Source organism: Dioscorea cayenensis, chromosome 10 (assembly GCF_009730915.1).
Source record: "Dioscorea cayenensis subsp. rotundata cultivar TDr96_F1 chromosome 10, TDr96_F1_v2_PseudoChromosome.rev07_lg8_w22 25.fasta, whole genome shotgun sequence".
Taxonomy (NCBI): Eukaryota; Viridiplantae; Streptophyta; class Magnoliopsida; order Dioscoreales; family Dioscoreaceae; genus Dioscorea; species Dioscorea cayenensis.
The window spans coordinates 8,973,796-8,982,535 of record NC_052480.1 but is presented as its reverse complement, the minus strand read 5'-3'; the positions used below and the strand labels follow the sequence as shown (position 1 = coordinate 8,982,535).

Genomic DNA, 8,740 nt, shown 5'->3' with positions numbered 1-8,740 from the left:
CAATTTTAGTCACAGGAGAACAAGTATCAAATAAGACAATATCTTTCTTTTGGTATATCCTACTACCACAAGCCTAGCCTTGAATTTATCAATGGTACCATCAGGCTTCAATTTCTTCCTCAAGATCCATTTGCATTGAATAGGTTTACACCCTATAGGTAGGTCAACTAAGTCCCACGTATGATTTAACAATATGGAATCTAGTTCACTTTTTATAGCATCTTTCCAATAGCTACTATCTAATGAAGTTATTGCTTCTTTATAAGTTTTTGGGCCTTCTTCAATCAACTAAGCATAGACCACATCTTCATTTATTTTATCAGAATTTTAAATCAAGAATGCAGTAATAAAATTTGGCCCAAAACTCTTTTCAGATCTTTGCCTTTTACTACATCTAAGGTTATCAACATGCTCACTTTTTAAAGGAAGAAGAACTAGGCATAGACATAGGCATACATGCGTCATTCAAATAAACAGAATCAATGCTAGTAATTGATTTCTTTAAAGGAAACACATGTTCAAAAAATTCAGCATCACGAGATTCAAAAATGGAATTGTCATTTAAGGACATAAATCTATAAACAGCAGAATTTTGAGCATAGCCAATAAACACAGCATCATATGTTTTAGGTCATATACTAGTCCTCTTAAGAGAAGGAAAACTAACTTTAGCAAGGCACCCCCGCACTCTTAGAAATTTTAGATTATGAGTGAAACCTTTCCATAACTCATAAGGGGTTTTTCTCACTTTTATGAGGAACCTTGTTAAGAATATAACAAGCCGAAAGGACAGCTTCCCCCCACATATTATCTGCTAGACCTAAACTTATAAGCATAGCATTCATCATATTTTTAAGAGTTCTATTTTTTCTCTCATCTATGTCATTCTGTTGGGGTGTATAGGGGGTACTATGTTCATATATAATCCCATTCTTTTCACAGAATTCCTTAAGATAAGTAGTATCATATCCCCTCCTCTATTGGATTTAACTATTTTTATTTTCCTATCCAATTGGATTTCCACTTTTGTCTTATACTTCAGGAACATTTCACCAGCCTCATCCTTTGACCTCCATAGATAAACTCTAGTATACCTAGAAAAGTCATCTATAAAAGTCACATAATATTTTTTACCTCCCTTGCTAATCATCTTCTTGAAATCAGCCAAATCTGTATGGATCAATTCTAACAATTTAGAATTCCTATTTTCAATAGATTTAAAAGGTTTCTTGGCAAATTTAGCTTCTACACAAACAGAGCATTTAGAAAACTCATTCACATTCAAAGCATGAATTAAGTTTATATTTTGAAGTCTCTTAATAGAAGTTATGTTCACATGCCCAAGTCTACCATGCCATAAATTAACAGATTCAACAATATAAGCAGAAAAAGAAGAAGAAGAATTACCATTAGCAATGTTCAATACAAAGAGACCCTCATTCAAATATCCCTTCCCCACGAATTTCCAATTTTTGGTCAAAGCTACTCTATAAGCTTCCAACACAATTTTCAAAACCAACCTTGTTCAATAAAGCACTTGAAAATAAATTTCTATGTAAAGAAGGAACATAAAGCACATTGTTTAAAGATAAATTTTTTCCAGAAGTGAGTTTAAGAATAATCTTTCCTTTACCGAGGACTCAAGCGACACTTTGGTTACCCATGTAGACGCACTCTCCATCTGCAACCTCTTCAAAGTCATGGAACAAACCCTTCTTAGCGCAGAAGTGCCTAGAGGCTCTAGTGTCCAGTACCCAATCAAACTTGCTTTCAACTAGATTTTGCTTTAACAATTACTATAGTAATGACTTCATCTGATTCAACAAGGTTTGCTTGATTTGTAGCTTTACCATCAGGTTTTTCATCAGCCTTTTTGTTACCCACGATGTTGGTAGCATTAATAAGCTTTGTGTCTAGTTTTTCCACATACATAGTGTAATGATAGCATTTCCCTTGTTCAGAGCATCTTTGAAGAAGTGGACCCCGCTAGAAAATTTGTGGAAGCTGAGCCCACATGTTTGGCTTTATCAACGTGAATTGTGGATCTAGTTGGAGCTTTCATGAAGTTTGATTTAAGCTGAAATAATTAAAAGCAATCTTTCTTCTTCAAAGAATTCTTCTTCTTCTTCTTCAAATCAACCTAACTTTCTCTGGAAGCTTTTGGTGGTTGAAGAAGGCATCGGCTCAATTTTCTTTGTGGAAGTTCGGTGACTAAAGAAGCAACCTCTCCACCGGTAGCTCATCGATGAGTTTAGAGGTAAATGATCCTGCGTTTGAAGTGGCTTGTTGTTGTGAAGTTCTTGTAACCTATTTCTTGGTTGGTTATTCTTTTTTGTGTAAGCATACAGTCTTGATTCACTTTATTTATGCATGTATTTTTGTAAGCCGCATGTCTTCCAAGCATGCTACCTTAGTTTGATTAGTTATATGCATCCTTGAAAACATGTAGCTAATGTTGGTTTAGCATTAAGTCCAAATGTATATTATTTCGGTTTAGTTTTTTTATATTTCTAAAGATTTGGTTGTTAGTGTGACCTTCTTCATGTCTTGAGTTTAGTTGGGGGTTGCCCTTCTTCATGCCTTGAGTTTAGTTGGAGGTTTTAGATACGGACTTAGCTTTGTAATTGTTAAGTATAGCTTATTTTGTTGGGTAGATCCTGTAGTGAGTCTTAATTTGCGGCATTTGGTGAACCCAACTCCGTAGCCCGGAACCAGATAGGCTCTCATACCTGTATAACTCTGTATTTCTGGTGTTTAGTTAATTATTTAATTATTTTAGAAACTTATTTATTCATGAAATTATGGTATTATTTATGTTGGTATTTCTATTATTATTCTGTTATTTTCTATTTATTCATTTATTTAATTTAATTATGTTGTAAAATGATTTATTTAATATTTCACTAGTGTGTACACCGTATTGTTGTGATTTTTGGTACATCTCTATTCCTGGCATCTTGCCCAGCTAAGAAGAGTAAGTCTTAGCCATGTGCACATGTTTTCTGTAGTAGCGCTATCAGACATGCATGCCCATTTTGACTGCAGTCGAAGATCCAGCTTTGACTGTTGATTTTCTATCTGTTCTGACTTCATAATTGAAGATCCGGCCTCAAGTTGTTGATTCTCTTTATTAGTCAGGAAGATGTACACTTCTAATTTTTCCATATTTTCTGTATTCTAATTATTTTTGTATTTTTGTCTGTTAATTTCTTTCTACAGCTATCTTCTGTTCTTTGTCTGACATTTATTGCTATATCTGTGAAATTCTGGTTACTTTGTATTTCTCTGCCGTTTTGCGATCCTAATGGGCCCTTGTGGCTCATGTACTATATGATTTCCTTTTCAGGTGGCGAGTAAGCTTAGGATCGGGGTGTGCTTGGGTTTATTTTCTGTAGTTGTCTTTTTTTTAATAATTGAACGTTGAGGTTGTATACCTCGTAGTTTGTTGTCTATTTGAGTGAGTCTTGTAATCTATTGTATTCTGGATTTAAACTATTAAGTGTGGCATATTGTGTTTCCGTAGGGTTGTTAAAGCATATACTTGAATTATTTTTGTTTACTGTGATTTGTTTGTATTTCTGTATTATTATTCCCTGTTTTGTCTATTGGTGTTAAATCTGACTAGATCTGAGATATAAGACCTTGCACTCGGTGGGGCCTAGCCCTGTTGGATGCGGTCGGTTTGTTAGCAGGCCCGGCTTTGGGGCTGGCGGGTAACACATAGCACTGCAACTTAGTTTTTTCTTTTCAATCTGGTTCCCACCTTTGCAGACCTGGTTATGCTTCTTACGATTCCCTTGATAATGACCTTTCTTAGTATTGTGCTTGAATGTTTCTTTAGCTGAATATTTACTAGCAACAACAAGGTTAGCTTTAGGAACATTAACAGGAGAAGAGCTTTGCTTATCTTTGACGTGATTAGCCTTTTCAATCCACATGTGACCAATAAGCTCCTACAAGGTGGGATCCTTTTTCTTATGTTTGAGTTGGTTCCTATAGTCACTCCAGGATGGTGGGAATTTTTCTAGAAGGACATTGGCTTGCAAGATTTCACACATCTTCATTCCTTCAATGAGGACACCTGCAGTCAGGTTCACATATAAGTGTACTTGTTCCATGATTGGTTTGTCATCAATCATCTAAAATTACAGCCATTTACCAACAACGTACTTCTTTTTCCCTGCATCATTAGCATCATATTTCTTTTCCAACAGGTTCTAAATCTCTTTGGCAGATTTCTAAGTAATAAACATATCAAAAAGAGGGTTAGATATGTGGTTCAGCATGTGTCCTTCAACAGTCTTGTTGTCTTTTTTATTTTTTATTTTTTTCCTTAATTCCTCATCCACTTGCTTGGTATGAACAATAGGTGTAGTGATCAGTGTAGCAAGGGGTCAGAGAAGGTTCCAAAGGTATTCGTTTCAATGAAAAATGGAAAATAAAACAATACATAATCAACCTCAAGCTATTTAAAGAAAATCAACAATTTTTTAGACCAACATTTATAGTTAGTTCCATCTAATGGTTCTAGCATCAACAAATCGAGTAGTGTTGCCCGCGATATAGTATAGGGGTATTTTGGTAAATTATACATGGTAGGGTTTATATATATATATATATATATATATATATATATTCATGTAATATGTAACCCTAATTTCATTCTAATAAGAGAATCGGCAGCCACTCTGCTCTCGAGGATGTAGGCATACTCTACCGAACCTAGTTAAATCTCATGTCTTTGTGTTATTGTTTTTTGTTTTTCCTTTTCATCATTGTTAAATTTCTCAACATATAGGGTCTTGTTTATCCAAATTGCCATGGAAAACAAAGTGAATCGCTCTTAAATTGTTAACAAGGCACTGGAGATTTGAGACTTTAGAGACAGGAAATGAAATAGTAAAATCAAAATAAATGCTCAACAACAAATGGATGTGACATGTTAACCACTGCCTTAAGAGCAATTTTGGTAGACCCTCTGTGCAAGTTTGAATGCTGGTTGCTTCCTAAGGTTAACTCACCCTTTTCCAGATGAGTGCACTCGTGGCTAGAAAATTGGGGATCATTCAAACAATAGTGCAAAGAAAAGAAAAAGATTGGGAGAATTGAAGAAGGAAAAGTCAAGAGAGAGCGAATAGATCTGCTCCTTTGAACCTCTCCATTCAAATATTTATATACACCTTTTCACACTCAAAGAAAACTGAAACTGCTACAATCAAGGAGAAAGAAACGATAATGGAAGAGAGAAAGAACCGAAAAAGTAATGGAGAATTCAATGGAAAAGAAATTAAGCCCAAGAAAAAGGATACATGGCCAAAGTTAAAGGAGCGTAACTGCTGCCATTTCCTACAAGCATGACATAGGAGTTCAACTCGTTGGTGTTGTCTATTTAGATCGGGAGGATTTGATGCCCTATAACTCAAACTCAATCTAGAGAGTTGAAATGTTTTGAGGTCGAATTATAACCAAGTTATAATTGAGTCAATGCCAGTAGGTAGGTCAAATTGCAACTTGGTTGCAACAAAATTACAATGCCAGATTTGGAAGATTTTAAATTTGAATGCTATAGAGAATTAAGACAAAAGTAAGGTTTCCAAGAAAGGATTTGAGAGACTATATAAGTCCTTGCTCAGGGATTTAGGATGCAAGAGACATATAGGCCTAAAGAGTAGGTGTGAAAGCATTAGTCAATCTCGTGAGAGGAAGCTTATCATCCGTGATAATCATAGTGGAGATCTTGGTAAAATCATATCACATGGATGGAAAATCGTGATCAATAGGAGGTTGATTAAGTGAGTCTTCGAAGTAGAGATCTTAGATCACCATTTACCTTATAAGGAGGGTGGTTATTCAAGAATATTTATATTTGTGTTACCTCTAATGGATTTGATTCTTAGGGCTAAGCCTCACAAACAACCTTGCTTACCTCGGAGTATTTATTATTATTATTACTTGATCCATTTGAAATTTGCGCTCATTAATTTCAAGCATGCATCCTACTCATTTCCCATCATAATCTATAAAACAATAGAATAAATTGAAATACACTCCACATCAGCCTATGTGAATCCTCATCATAATATAATTTCAAAATAAGCATATCAATATTAATATAATATAAAATAATGTAAAATTAGAAATGTGAAATATATGTATAATTATATAATATAAAATTCCAATATTAATATTTTTTTTTTTTGCAAAAACAATATTAATATTCATTAACTCATTAGTTGTGCTGGGCATTCAGCATTAGCGGGGAAACCACATCATCACTGTACTTTTCCTTAATTTATTTTGAGGAACATTATTGTTGGCCTTTTGTGTTTATTATTATAAGATGGATACACAAGGGGTCATGTTTGAGATCTCATGCATTGGAAATGTGACTACACATTGAGGATCCCACCAGCTATGAATAAAACCCAACATAACTTGAATAAAAACATTTTTTTATAAATTAATTATTTATTATATACAAAAATTATTTGTAAAAATAATTCTCCTCAAAAATACAAACTGATTTGTGTATATAGAATAAAATATCCTTTCTGTTTTGACATAAAAATTTAACATTTTGTCATCTAACCTTTTTTTTCTCATTCAGACTTGAGATTGGTAATAATAAAGTTAATCTAATTTAATCTTAATTAAAAGGAATATATAAAAAGAAAAAGTAGACTTAAAAAATATTTAACAGAAATTTTACAAAATGATATCTTTAACTTTGGTTTATCTATTTTTTAACTCTGTTATTTTGGAAAGGAAAAATTAATGTAACTATGACTAAATAATTTGAACTAACAATTTATTATTGTTGTGGTGTTGTTGTTAAAGACTTGCTTTAGCGCCTTTTTACAAGCGTGTCTTAGGGATGCGCACAAGAGAAACTTGCACAGGTGAGACATTTGAAGTCTAAAAACTTTTATATAAAAACATATTTTTATTATGCCTTGCAAGTAAAACTATTTATTACTATTTTCTTATACCCAAGGGATTAGTTTATCTTAGTTTCGCCGATGTAGTTTGTGTTTTAAAGAACACTCAAAATACTCAAAGAACATTTATACAAATCAAGCAAGAAGGAGACACACAAGATTGGTAACCCAATTTGGCGTTCACTCGCCTACGTCTGGGAGGCCAAGCCCGGAGATAAACAATCCACTAAAAGTGGTGAAAATATATAAGTACAATACACTCTCTCAACAATAAAGATCACTACCCTCTCTAGATTGTCTAGGGCTCACACTCTCTCCTCCACGAGTCACACTTACAATCTACGAGCAAAGTAGCTTATATAGACACCTCAACGTCCCAAATATAGCACATACCTCTTTTAGAATCTCCACGGCTACTAATTTAAAAACCTGCCGAAATTAGCTGTTGCAATTCCTGTTATAACATGAATTGCAACATGACCCTGACTGCTGACTTGAATGAGTTCTAGTTACGTTGCGGACGACCTCAAGACCCATCAACCTCCTGGTCATGCTTAGTCCGAGTCGGTGTAGCCAAAACTCCCGATCCCGACTGCCGGCAACTAGCCTACCTCCTTAGTTCCTCATCACACAGTCCCCTCACAAGGGGCTCACGTCCTTGTGCGTCTTCATGGAACTTGTCAAACTTAATCTTCAGCCTTCCAAGTTTGGTCTTCAAAGATTCTCCAAACTTGATCTTCAATTCACCCAAGTTTGGTCCTCAAATCTTGCCCTTAATAGACTTCAATCAATCAACTCAATCATGCCAACAATAGGCATGTCTTCAAATCATGCTCCATCCATATTTAGTTTTCAATCAAATCACCTAAATATGGTTAGAGGTGGTAATTGGGGCGGGGAATCCCCGATCCCCGCGGGGACCCGACCCGACGGAGATGGGGATTCGCCGAATCCCTCCCCCATGGGGGCGGTGACGGGGGTCAATCCGTCCCCGTTTCCTAAATGGGGATGGGGACGAGGATTGCCCTCCCCGCCCCGTGGGATCCCCGACCCGATTAAAATACATATATACATACATACATATATACATACATACATATATATATATATATATATATGTATAATTTTTCCAACATTAAAAAATGCAATGGCATAGGTGATAATATAAAAAACTCTAATTTTAATTTAATTGTGCTAATCACATAAACTATTTATTTTAAACTAATAACATTCAAAATTAGATATAAGAGCCCTATGTTAAGTAGTTTTGATCTTATCATAATTTTATGTATATATTTATGTTGAGTTGTTTTTATGTTCCAATATGTAATAATATTTTTACAACTAGAGAATCCCCGTGGAGATCCCCGCGGGGATGGAGATGGGGAAGAGAATTCCCCCGTCGGGGAATCGGGGATGAGGAATCCCCGTCCCCGCCATTGACGGGGACGGGGACGGGGAGGGGCATCCCTGCCCCCGCCCCGTCCCGTTACCACCCCTAAATATGGTCTTGATATGATATTGTCTTCAAATTGTAACACCTTGCCAAAAATAACTCTACCATAATCTTCAAGATATTTGCCTCCAAATCAAGACTCCTTGCCATGTCACCTTGACTATGTGTCAAATTATGCCAATTATAGTGCGGTTGCACTAACAGTTTTAATAGTAATTAAATACATGGATAACAAAAGCAAGTGTTTTAGAATTTTTATATATGCAAAAAAAAAATATATATGTTGGGACAGGTTTATCCTCTTACAGGGCTCTTAATACCTCACCAAAAAATCATGGCTCACTGA

At 35.1% G+C, this 8,740-nt stretch overlaps 1 long non-coding RNA gene across 1 annotated transcript; it reads left to right on the top strand.

Moving 5' to 3' along the window:
* The first annotated feature begins 2,067 nt into the window (after positions 1-2,067).
* LOC120270844 lies at positions 2,068-3,536 on the top strand. Its single transcript, XR_005539691.1, has 2 exons — positions 2,068-2,257; positions 3,347-3,536. It is a non-coding gene; the product is annotated as an uncharacterized LOC120270844 (long non-coding RNA).
* Positions 3,537-8,740: the final 5,204 nt, after the last annotated feature.